At 34.1% G+C, this 13,345-nt stretch overlaps 1 long non-coding RNA gene across 2 annotated transcripts in view; it reads left to right on the forward strand.

Moving 5' to 3' along the window:
* LOC140446260 (uncharacterized) overlaps positions 1-13,345 on the forward strand; it is a 161,303-nt gene that overhangs the window by 83,833 nt on the left and 64,125 nt on the right. For both annotated transcript variants that reach the window (XR_011951480.1, XR_011951481.1), the window contains exon 3: positions 2,250-2,305. This is a non-coding gene — a long non-coding RNA (uncharacterized lncRNA). The remainder of the gene's footprint in view (positions 1-2,249; positions 2,306-13,345) is intronic.

Genomic DNA, 13,345 nt, shown 5'->3' on the forward strand with positions numbered 1-13,345 from the left:
TTCTAGTGCTGGGCAAATTTCTATTAAAAATACGAAATCACGAAAAGTCTACTCAAATTATCTGAAAACATTAACACGAGTCTCTAGAATATCAGAACATAAAATGGTTGTATAAAACCTATTAGAAAAAAAGTTTTACACAAACCCAGCAATAACATGTAAACAAGATGTGGGCGAACAGTGTAACATAATTTAGCTGCGAAAGAAAGTAAGTATATTAATCATGAATATTAATCTTAATAATGTTAACACAACAGGAATAGCGAAGTCATGGTTCACACCGAAGTTATAGATTTGGCATACGAGAAGAAAAAGCATATCCATACTCATCATACAAGCAAAAACATCAATTTTGAGGTTAAAAAGTATACCAAGACATTATTGGAAACGATGCGCCAAAGACATGAAACACGATCTATATTGAGGACAAAAAAAAGAAATCTCTAAAGATAGAAAAAGACCCATTGATGAATACAGAAATCTAAGCAAAAGAATAGACCGTCTAATATAAGAATGATAATAACACCGCACCCTCTAGTTATCCTGTATAGTTTCTGTAGTTGGTTTTCTACTTTTACAGTCGCAGTTTTATTCCAGTATTGGATAATTATAGTTCAGCTGGCAACATCCACTGTCTCCTATCGCTTAGCAAACTATTCCTAGAAATCAATGAAGCAGTTATAGTCACAGACAGACACCTTTGGTCGAGCACGTTGAAAGCCAGTGCCTCTCCTGTTCTGTCCTTTTCGAAAACCAAATTGGACACTGTCTATATGTCTATATCTTCCTCTCATTTTTGTGTTTCTTTGGTATTGTGTTAAATTGGGCGTTAATCATCCTCTGGAATTATTCCTCTTTCTTATTATAAAGTTTTTTTTTAATGAAAGAGTATTTGTAAAATTTTATCGTCAATGCCTCTGCTAGTATTTCACCTGGATCTACCGACTTTCTGTTCGTTTCATTTATTCAATGACCATTTTGAGTTCTTCTATTTATGATACGATTTTGCGATTATCACGAAATATTTCTGTTCCATCGTTTAAAATTGGCTTTAATTGTAATAAATTTACTATCAGAACCGATAAATATTCCATAATGTGTTCACTTTTTAGTATTTGTTAATTCTTGAATTTTCTTATTAAAATTAAAGTTGGCAAATTTTTTATCAGAATCTGCAGTTTGTCTGCAGATGTTCATACTATTATCCACTTTTTTTAGCTTTTTTATCTTTGTTCGTACTTTTTCCTCCAATTTTTCTACTAGGTCTAATATTGCTTGCCATAGTAATTTGTCGTTCTTCTATCACATCTAATTTTTCCGAAGTCATCAATTTCTGTTATCCACAGAATGTAATGTAAATTTTGTACGTTAGTCCATTCTTCTGGACATATTCTGGTTAATGCCTTCTCCTTTATCGTAGAATGACTGCGATTATCTTTAACTATTTAGTTCATCGTTCATTTCTTGTTCCAGTGATTCTACGAAAATATATGGTGCATCTTGTTTTCTTGTCATAAAGTATCTTCTTGTCCAGTTTTCTTTGTTCAGTTTTCAATTTGATAATTTGAAAATATGTCAATCATCGTCAAATGACGCTCAGTCACTACTTCATATCCTGTTTTGAATCGATCCGCATGTGCATTCAAATTGTTTCCTACTATTACCCTATAATTTATTGATTCTTTCATAAGTATGACTATAAATAGATGATAGAACTACATTTAGCACTTCTTTATCAACAACAAACTTCTGCTGTCACACTTTTTTACGAGCGAAATGACGAAATATTAAACAAATATTTATAGAATAAATTTAAGAATACAAATCGCTCCTGTTTTATTCAGATCATTACCCAATCACCTATGCGGAACCTCAAATTTCTTCACGTGCCCCAGCATAAGATTATTTTAAAGCCAAACGCAGACAAGAATTAGCAATAAAAATTAATGACACTCTGATCATATGCTGCAAAATTTGATCTGTGGTCTCACGTCCACAAAATTCGTGTTGTTGTTAATTTCCTCAACATTATTAGTGTAATAAAAAAATAAATTAACATCTTTGGCATAAAAAACGATTAAATAAGAGATACTGACCTATTGGGGGCCCCAAATTTTTCATTCGTGGCTTCGGGCATCGTGGATCCTCTAGGCGGCCCTGAAATTGACCGATGCCCCTCCCATTCGTGTAAATGTACTTCTTATTGTAAACATTTGCGATAACTAATACATATATTTCTTTTTTTTTAGACGATACAAAATGGCTTCCCTTCAACTAGCAATTAGCCTGCTAGTCCAAACCAGAAGTAAGTACCACCCATAGTTTCGATATTTTTTGTACGTAAAGAATTATTTCTGATATACTTCGTTTATTAGTAGCTGTAAACTTATTGTAATGTACTTCAGATTTTACTGTTTTTATTAAGCTTCATTCGTTTTATTTTAAATCTTTAAAATTCTTATATTTTGTTCCAGTTTATACATTAGTTCTATGAAATATGAAGTTTATTCGTAGATATTTCTTATTAATACAGATGAGCTTTTGTATATCGTTTCATTAAGATTTATACTGTAAAGCACAGGTATCTCACATTATTTTAGTTGTTTCAGAAGCGATCAACATTTTAGTTGTGTTCTGGATTCAGCCGTACGGCTCACACTCGCTCTAAATTCACTCATCCCAGATACCTAGGTATCAAAATGATTGAACTCTCATGAAACCCTTTTATGTTATCGAACACGAGTATCTCCAAAAATTTTCTTGCATCTGGGTGTTAAGAGTAATATCGCTTTCTGCGCGGTTTTGTAGAGATGTTCATTAAGACTCAGCTGTTTTATGTTTTCTAAGAGGCTCTTCGGAATGACTCCAGTAGTAAAGAGAATAATAGATATCGTATGGTATCGTTCCATTCTCCATTGTCTCCTTATTTGTATTTCTAGATATTTGTACCTAGCGATCTTTTCGTTGTAGTTAACAAGCAAATTATTATTGTTAGGTATCGCCACATCTATTAGTGCTATTTGCCTAGTAAGTTTAGAATCCTTAGCGCATCCTTTCTGCTGAGGCTCTATATTGTTCAGAGCACAGTGTTGTTAGATACGCTGGGCAATACAGGGTGTGACCGAATTTGGTATTGTAATGATGGTATTTCTTTCGGATTATAAATCACATGATTATTTAATATTGATAAATACTCATGAATACTCCAAAACTTTTTTAGTCAGAAGTTTTGAACTCCGTCTGGTCCAGGAGATTTCCAGTTATAAAGTTCTTTGGTAATGTTAGAAATTTCTTCCGTGCCGAAGGATTCGTATGGAATATTCATCATCATCTTTGGCTCAACAATCCTCTGTAGATCCTGGCCTGCTCTAAGATTCGTCGCCATTCTCTTCGGTTTCTGACACCGTGCTGCAATTTTCTGATCTCTAGTATCCCTAAGTCGGTCTCAACTCCATATAGCCACCTAATTCGCGATCGGCCTCTGCTTCTTCTTCCCATAGGTGTTCCTGTCGTTAGCTTTTTAGCAATAATATCGTCAGGAATTCCTATTTATGTGTCCAGCCCATCTAAGTCGCGGTGTGTTAATGAACGTTACGACATATGGTTCATTAAAGAGCTGGTATAATTCAAAACTATATCTTTGGCGCCACTGCTCTTGATCGTTTATAGCTCCAAATATTTTGCAGAGTATCTTGCGCTCGAATATTCTCAGAAGCCTTTCATCCTTCTGCATTAGAGTTCATGTTTCCGCCCCATATATGAGAACCGGCCTCAGCAGTGGTTTGTATATAATAGTTTTAGTTTTTCTTGGGATATTTCTTGAGTGGAATTGTTTTTTGAGTCTATAGTATACCCTATTTGTAAGGTTATTTCGTCTTTTAATTTCTTCGCTTTTTTTGTTGGTAGTAGTCACTAATGTGAAGGTGTCAACACGTTCAAAGATGTGACTTCCAAAGACTGTTTTCCGTTCCTCATTTGCTATAACCAACATGGTTGTCTTGTCTTCCATCCATCCAGCATTGGTGTTAAGAATAGCTGGCATTGAAAATTGATTTCTCCAAAACTCGCAAATTTTTTCTTGGCTTGGATACGATTTATTTTAATTTTATATAGTGGAATTGAGTTTACTGTGGAACGCCTTCTCTGAATACTCAAAAAGTGTATTCTCGCGTTTCCGGTTGTTACCAACTTTGTATCTCCTTAGCGGCCTTAAAAACAGAGATTTTTTGTTTTAATGTATCCAGGCATTGTTCAGCTGTGTTATTTTCTGGATCATGTTGTGGTGTTGAAGTGTTTAACATTATTTCTTCTGCTCTTTTGATTACCTTCCTTATCACTCCTAGAATGTATTGCGTAATTTGTCCAATATCCCTACGCAACAGTTCAATCTTCTTTAGCAAACGTTTTCACAAGGTGCAATTCTGTTATCAATCCTTCCAGTATTAGTACCTCGTGGTATTTCGATTTGAATGCGCATAACATTAGCAACTGCTGTTGCTGAACAAGAAATCAGCATATGCAAATATTCTAATGTATGGTCTTCTACGACATAATTGGATAGGACTTCATAATTTGTAACAACGCACCTAGTTTTTTAAGTGTTTATTCTTGGTAAAGGTGGTCTGCTTCGTGGGTTTGTACCGTTGAACTCATGTAAAGGACGTGCCATTTCGCTTACCAGGCTATTGTGCAACTCATTGTTGTCCTGCTATGTATTATGAGGTTAAGTTTCTTGTATGGCAACCTCAGGAATCTGTTCATGCATTTCATGGAGGTCTTCATCTACATGTACCTTTTGGTTGTGTACCTTCCGTTTGACTTCGCTTCTGATGGTATCGCGTCTAGTCTTCGGGATAAGAATATTTCTTAGAATTACGCGGTATTAATCTGCTACTCGTTGTTCAGATAATTGAATTTTTGGCTACTCCCTGCAAAACTCAACATAAAGATATTGTTGGCAGCCGATCGTTTTTTGACAGAGGTTTGTCACCAATAGAAGCGCAAAATATTTTCATTCATTCGCAAAATATTTTCATTACTGAACATAGCTGCCTCAGTCTTCCCGCTTAAGTGAGCGCCGGCTGATGTTATAGCGCAGCACCTTCAACGAGTGGCTCTTGTGCTTATTGCTATTGTTGAGCTAGCTCTTGTTATTGATTGGCTCACTTGTGGTTGTTGGGCTGTAACTGATTGTATGACAAGGGCCCGTGACCTCGTTCTATTCTAGTACTCCTTTTTCTACCCCTTGTTACAACTTGATCATCCCAGCTTAATGTTTAACTAACCAACCAATCTTGTTTTTCCTTGTGTCCTGGCTTAGTATACTTTTGTTGCTAGTATTTATTCATTTTGAGTGAGTTTTCCTACTTTCGTGTCCCTTTTCCTACTCGTTTTTATCGGTTTCACTTATATATTTCTTATTCCCATCGTTTTTCGTATCCCATCTCTTCTACGATCCCTTCAATCCTTAAAACCTCTGTAAAAAATCTCATTTCGGTAATTTTTATTTTGTAATTACCCACGACGGATTATTGAAGGTCTTACTAATTTCTGATATACTTGGGTTTTTACTTTCTTAGGTACCGCTTTCATTCCAAAGAATGCTAGAAGAAGGTAGAACAATTGAGCGCACTTTGACTTAATATAAATTAATAGTTTTCCTGCTTTTTTCCAATTTTCTAATTTATTTCTTCGTCTACCTTTCCATTTTCTTTTAATTGTACCTACATAGTTGTTCTAATTATTTGGCTTCTGTGTCAATTTTACGATGCTGTTTTTAGTTTAGTTCTCTTAGTTTGTTTATGTATATATTTACGACTTGTAACTTTTCTTCCGATTCAGAACTAGGTCCATATCGTCAGTGAGTAGTTCTTCTATTTTACCACTAGAATGTTTTTGTATTTCTTCTTACATTTTTTTGTTACATTTTGGACTATGGACTAAGTACTCATCCTTGTTTTAATCATCTGTGTTTTAATTTTTGAATCTTTGTTTTTTACCTCGAACTCTCAAGAGTGTTGGTTTCTATGTTCTTACGTTGTTGCTGTTCTGTCTGTATAAAACTTTAATAAATTCCATCAATATTACTTTCTACTCATCTTTTCTCCAAACATTTCTGACTGTCTTTAATACTTTGTCGAAAGCTTTCTTTAGTCCAATGGAACAGACGATCTGTTTGTTTTCTCCTTCCTCCTATTGCCAAATTTTGCTTTTACTTCTATGTATGTCTTTTTTATATCTCTTTTTTATGTCTTTTTAACTTGGTTTTTGTTTTGTTTTGTAAATTATGATGGTCACTACGAAAAGAGCTACAAGCCAACACGATAAATCTGCTTACATGGATCTGCTTACAGTTGTAAATAAAAAAGGTTTTTAACCCCGTCGATAGATGCGCTAATAATCAAATTGTTTTCAAAATGCATATAAAGGTTTGGCAACCGCTCTGAAAACAAGGTTTGTTCAAATGGTAAAGCGGTTATAAATCTGGGAGTGAAACCTAGATCTATTTGGTTTCTTAATTTTTGTTCTACCGACTTATTTTTATGTCACACTATTTTTATACTACAATATAAAAAAAATTAATGTAAGTATATGAAATTATTAGAGATGTACATATAAAATATTATTGTTTTTTTTTGTAAACCAGGATGTCAAAATTTATTATAATATGTAAGTACTTTTATTAAGAGGTTAAATAGCTATTATTTTTATGCTCGCAAAAAATCGCGCCAAACATTCACCTATTTATTATAACAGTCGACATTCGTTGCTCTAGTAATAATATACTAATTTCACTTACCGAAACCATTTGATTTAATTTGTGTCCTAGTTTTCTGCCTTAGCTTTATTTAATAATTCATGACTTTGAAAGGAATCAAAATATCAAAGTAATTAAAAAACAATAATAGGGAATGATTTAAGTGACCACCAGAAATTTCAAAATATGATGTCTTAAAAATGAAGTTCTAAGAAACATAATTCAATTTTTCCTTGGATGGTATGTATAAATCAGTTCTTCGTGGTGTGCATTAATCTCTGACGATTTTCGGTTTACTTAATAAAAGAATAGCTTCCGTGTTAATTCCATTAATCGACCCGACCCTGATATTTGTCATCGTGCACAACCGCCGGTGACTCACCCTGTACTAGATGAGAACGAATCGTAATGAATGAACCGTGGATCTGGACAATCGAGGTCGTTCCTGAGGGAACCTCGAATCCGACTTGTGAGAAAATACCGTGGGAAGTAGCGCCGTTGGATGAGAATCGCCTTCGCAAATAATCAATCCTCTCTGTTGTATTCGGTCCGTGTATGTGACTGTGGATATTGGTGTAGTATGCACATGCAGCAATTACTTTTGTGTCATTTGTGATATCTATGACATTTTTAGGTTAGGCAAGGATAAGTCATATTTTCAAATAAAATTAGGCAAACTTTTTTAGCCGTATAATAACTTTTGTATTAAATAAATCGTTATAAGACTAAGTATTTCTTTGCAGTGTCATAAGTAGAGCTCGGGAAATATGCACTTAAAAAACCCTAAAATATGCACAAAAAACAGTTAAAATATGCACTAAAATATGCTTTTTATGCTTTTATACATTTAATGCAAATAAATAAAAAACGCAGTAATACTAACTTGTATTGAAGGTATTTAATTTATTTTATGGTAAAGTCACAAAATATTTGTTGAAATTATCTACATCATTATATTCATTTATAGTAAATTTATTAACATAGTTAATATAGTTAATTCATCATCATTTATCACCGTCATCATTATTAAATGTTTCTCTAAATTTTCTAGAAAAAAACTGTGCCGTCTATTTGATAATAATTGTTTATATGTTGAAAAACTTCTTTCTACTTCACATGAACTTAAAGGAGCAAAGTTAAAATATTGTATAATTGAGGGTTCTAGCTGTAAAATTAAATTATCTTCACAATTCCCCATCTTAACAATATTATTTATTTGAATTATTTTTTGATATTCCTCATTTTTCTTTAATATTGCGCAGAATTTTCGATACACTTTGTTGGTTTCCCCAAGGTGTTTAATTTTTTCATATGAATTGATAATTTCAATACTTTGGTCCAATGAAATGTTTAGCTTTTCTAATCTAGTAATTGATTCAGCAATATTTACAAAATTGGTTTAGATATGTACCACATTACTTTTTAATAACGGTTTTTTTAAAACGTCCACACATTTTTTTATAGCACCTGACCTATCTACATCGAAACTATAAATGACATCTCTAATTCCCTCAAAATTATCGGTTATGAAATTTACTGTATTTAACCATGGTCCCCATCTAGTGATCACCGTGGGCATTAAAAGAATAAACCTATTAAATCACAGAACAAATACGACAAAAAAATTAATGCATTTTTATTGAATAAAATACCTATTTTAGTGTGATAGGTTACAAACATGGTACACATAATCCAACTTTACATTTAATGCATATTGTTCTCACTTTACTTTTACAACTTTCTAACCCACATCTTCGTCTTTTCCATGTTTAATAGAATCTACCAAATGTCCAATGTTATCGTATCGTATGTCAGGCAATGAAGACGAAGACCCGGATTTGGAAATTAGACAAATGAAAAGGTGCTACGAATACAAATATTTGGGAAGTATTATCTGCAGTAAAGGAACAACGGAACGAGATATAGACTATAGAGTGCAACAAGGCAGGAAGAGTGTTCAAATTCTGAATTCGATACTTTGGTCCAACAAAGTTACTATGAGAACTAAAATGACTATCTACAAAGTAATTGTAGAGCCCATTCTTACATATGGAGCAGAATGTTGGCAAATGACAGTAAAACGAAAGAAAAAAGTTGACACGGTTGAAATGGACTACCTAAGAAGAGCTTGCCGTATATCAAGAGTAGAACGTATACCTAATGCTGAAATTAGAAGAAAAACAGATAGAGTACATACAACTTCTGAAAGAATAGAAACTAGACAGTTAATATGGTATGGACACGTACAGAGGATGGACGACAACAGATGGCCAAAAAGAGCTATGGAATACAATCCAAGTAATAGAAGGAAACGAGGAAGACCAGCCAAGTCTTGGATACAAGGTGTTATGGAAACCATGAAAGATAGAGCCATTGATGAAGACACCTGGAGAGATAGAAAAAGATGGCGATCGAAATGCGGGAAGCGGCAGAAGCTGTAGGATCCCCGCTTATATATATATATATATATATATATATATATATATATATATATATATATATATATATATATATGTCAGGTATTACTTTTCTCGAGTTAGCTTGGGAGATTAGATTTGGTCCTGGTCGTAAAGTAATAGTTTGGTATTTTGTCAAATATCCTTGTACTAAAATGCGCCTAAATGTTAACTAGGACATTTTTGGGTCTTAATGGCGATACATTAACCAAGCATGTAAAGGGATTCCACCACCACTTTTTTCCTCGTATGTTTATCATATACTCAGTTAAATTTCGGTCCATTTGGTCTGTTCCCCTCATATACTCATTACATTTTCCTATCACAAACGGCCGCGGTACTTGAATATTTTTATGTTGCTCCTTGGAATATCTCTTTATAGGGCGTACAGGTGAAGACACGGTGAAACTACTGACACAACGTCGTTGTCTTTCCATTCAACAAAAAATATACCCGATTTTCTTTCTATGGCGCTACAGATTGTCCTCTGGTTTTTAATTATTGTGGATCAAGTACCTGTGGAAAGATTTTTTTTAACTTTTGATTTGGTTTTTGCTTGTTTCTTTGCTTCTTCTTTCTTTAACCAGCTGCTTCGATTTTTTAACAGCAGCATTCGATTTTCTTACTTCTAGTTTAGGAATTCTGTTACTTCTCATTGTTCCAGTATCGTGGTAGCCTCCGAATCTAAGGAAGTTGAATAGATTTACTTAAGTAAAGAGATTGTCAAAGTAAAAATGATATGGTAACTTCCTTTTTTGTGCAGGAAATTCGCTTAAAAGTTTAACAAAGGAAGAAGCAGCCTTTAAAAAACTTGTGCTATAACCATCAGAAATTGTAGCATTTTTCCCTAGATACATATCAAATGTCACACAATAACCTTCGTTTGTGTTAATACATCAAGCCTTATAGCCTACCGGATCGGTTTTCCTTTAATGAATTGTTTAGCGCTATGTTTTCCAAAATACTTGTTTAAATTTTCTTCGGGCACAAAAAGTTTCAGGAATCTTGTTTTTTATCATATTCATTAGAGGTCTAATTTTCTCAAACTTGAAGTGAATGAACTTCATGATGGACAGGAATCTATTTCTTCTCATAGCTCTCGATACCAAGTCATTTCTAATATCTTCGGACTTCTTACAATAGTGACGTTTAGATGGGACTGAATTGTAACCACTCAAAAAAGGATTCCTATGAAGCATTTTATTTCATCATGGGAAATATTTAGATTCTCTTGATTTTTAAAAGCTGTATATAATAATATCATTGGTAAAAACATTTCAAATACTTCGATGGGGGTTTTATTTTTGAAAAGTTCATAACTCGATGTAGGAAAATCTCCTTTTACATATTTCGATATATAACCTTCAATATATTCTACGTTTTGTACATTATCTCTTTGATAGGCTAACCAAGAACCAGTAAATTCTGGAATTTCATTTACATTTCGTTTGTCAAAGTTTTCTGAATAATTATTAGTATTGTCATGCCTGGTGTAAACTGATAACACATGAAGAAATGGTTAAAAATTCTTGAATAGCATCATCTGAATTACCACCAATGCGACCGTTAGTAAAAACGAGCTCTGCAGGTGCTGAGTTTTCTGAAAGTTTTCTGAATAATTATTAGTATTGTCATGCCTGGTGTAAACTGATAACACATGAAGAAATGGTTAAAAATTCTTGAATAGCATCATCTGAATTACCACCAATGCGACCGTTAGTAAAAACGAGCTCTGCAGGTGCTCAAAGTTGCTTGCCAGGTAAATGTAGAAAAGTTCCGCCTTCATCCTCGTCTCCAGATTCTTCATCGGTAAGGTGGAGTACATTACTTGGTGGAGGATCAACAAAGATTTTTTCTAGGGCTATATTATCATCGTTTTTTAAAATAAGCTCTAATGCTTCCTGTAGCGAAAATCCAGGACTGAAACAAAAAAAAGTTTAGATGCCCGCGAGGTCCATATGGGTACGGCATGAAAAAGTTTCAAATAAATGCAACTTGCACAAACATAAATTCATCAAACTGTGCGATAAATCAATTTGTCTTTAGATTTTCGGTGTTAAAAATTGTTACAAAAAAAAATAACCCATAGGAACACCCCAGGATTTCCGATCAGTACGCCCTGCCCGTCAGAGTTTTAAATGGGATTAAAATAAGAATCGGCTATTTGTTAATAAGAGTCTCAGTTATTTTTGAATATATATTCAGGGATTCTACAGTATTCACTGCCTTCCCCTGCTCAACTGTTTCCATCTCTCTCTGTTGTCCCATTCTCAATCGTTTAGGCCTCTCTTACTCACGGCGTCGTCTACTTCGTTCCTGCAGGCTTTTCGGGGTCGTCCTCTTTTCCTCCTTCCTATGTGGCTCCATTCGGTTATTCTCTTTATCCATCTGCTGTTGCTAGTTCTTCTTACATGTTTATACCACTTTAGTCTTTTTTGCTCTATATATGTTAGTATGACTGTTTCTATTGATGTTTTTTGCTTTATTTCGTCATTACTTCTCCTATCCATTCTTGTTACCCTGCAGCATCTTCGCAGGCATTCCATCTCTGTTGCTATCTTACTGCTGTTTTTCTTGTTTATGGTCCAATTTTCAGCCTCATATGTCATAATACTTCGCACTAATGTTTTATAAATCTGTGTTTTTGTCTTCATATTTAGGTGTCTATTCCACCATACTGAGTTGTCGGATTGCTGTTCTTGTTTGTCCTAATATTTGTGTAATTTCTTCATTTGTTGTCATCAATCTGTAGATCTTCAATGTCTTCTTCACTTGTAGATACGTACTCTGTGTTCGCGAGGTTAATATCTAGGCCAGCCTTGGTGTATTCTTCTTGTAGTTTTTTCATCATATATCTGAGGTCGTCTTGGTCTTGTGTAATCACTACTTGATCGTCTGCAAAGCTTAACGTATATAGGTATTCGTTCCGTACCGGTACTCCCATGCCTTCGTATTTTCTTTTCCATGTAGTCAAGGCTTTCTCTAAGTATATTTTGAATAGGGTTGGAGATGTGGAACAACCTTGCGGGAGCCCTTTTGTTGTGGTGAAGTCTCCTATGATTTTTCTTCCCATTTTAATGGACACTTTATTTTCTTTATACAGAGCTTTTGTAGCTTCTATAAGTTCCGTGTCTGTATTTCTAATTTGTACATTGCCTCCCATAGTTCTGACCTTGGTACAGTCATACGCCTTTCTCAGGTCCACAAATACCAAATGTATATCTCTATTTTTTGCTTTTTTCTTTTCCAACGGTTCCAGTGTGTATATGTGGTCTATGCATGATCTCCCTGCCGTGAAGCCTGCCTGATCCTCCCCGATTTTGCCTTTTATCGCTTGCTCTATCTTTTCTCGCAGTATATTCCCTTATAATCTTCCTATTGATGATATTACGCTTATTCCTCTGTAGTTTTCGCAGCGTTTTCTATCTCCTTTCTTAAATATAGATGTCATATATGCCTCCGTCCATTCCTTTGGGAGCTGTTCTCCATTTATGGCTTTCTGAAATTTTTGTATTTCTGTATTTTTGTATTTCCTCAATACCGGTGGGCACAGGTAAAAGTCTTCAATTCATAACATTTTTAGCGAGAGACTCTAATAAAATACAAGTTTTGTTTGTGTTGTAAATTTCTTTAAAAATTATATTTATTACTCCATTACCTGGATTGCGAAAAGATTATGGTAGTTCCTTGGCTTTAGCTATTGTATCCAGATATTACATGATCATTCCATTCCCGTGTAGTTGTTTCGTTTTGACGTAAAACCTAGGTAATAATGGGTTTCGTCTAATTACTATTTTGAATTTTAGGATCGGTCGTTTGTATAGTTTATACCTACTAGATTGTCTACGTATGATACGTCGCCGTGTTACCGTATCCACTGGTAACTGTAACATCATAAAATATAATACCAAATAATTTAAACCAAATTATAATAGATAAATTTTAACGGGTTTTTACCCTGATATTTAGTGGCTCAAAACATGTACACCTAGACACTGATGATGGAACATGGTTTCCGAAAACGTTTTGTCTGCATTACAAGCCCGTTTGGGTTTTTAATTTATATATACCTTTTATAAAGGATTTTTAATTAAATTTTTTGTGATACATGGTATACAGCCAGCTACAGGAA

Source organism: Diabrotica undecimpunctata, chromosome 7 (genome assembly GCF_040954645.1).
Source record: "Diabrotica undecimpunctata isolate CICGRU chromosome 7, icDiaUnde3, whole genome shotgun sequence".
NCBI lineage: Eukaryota > Metazoa > Arthropoda > Insecta > Coleoptera > Chrysomelidae > Diabrotica > Diabrotica undecimpunctata.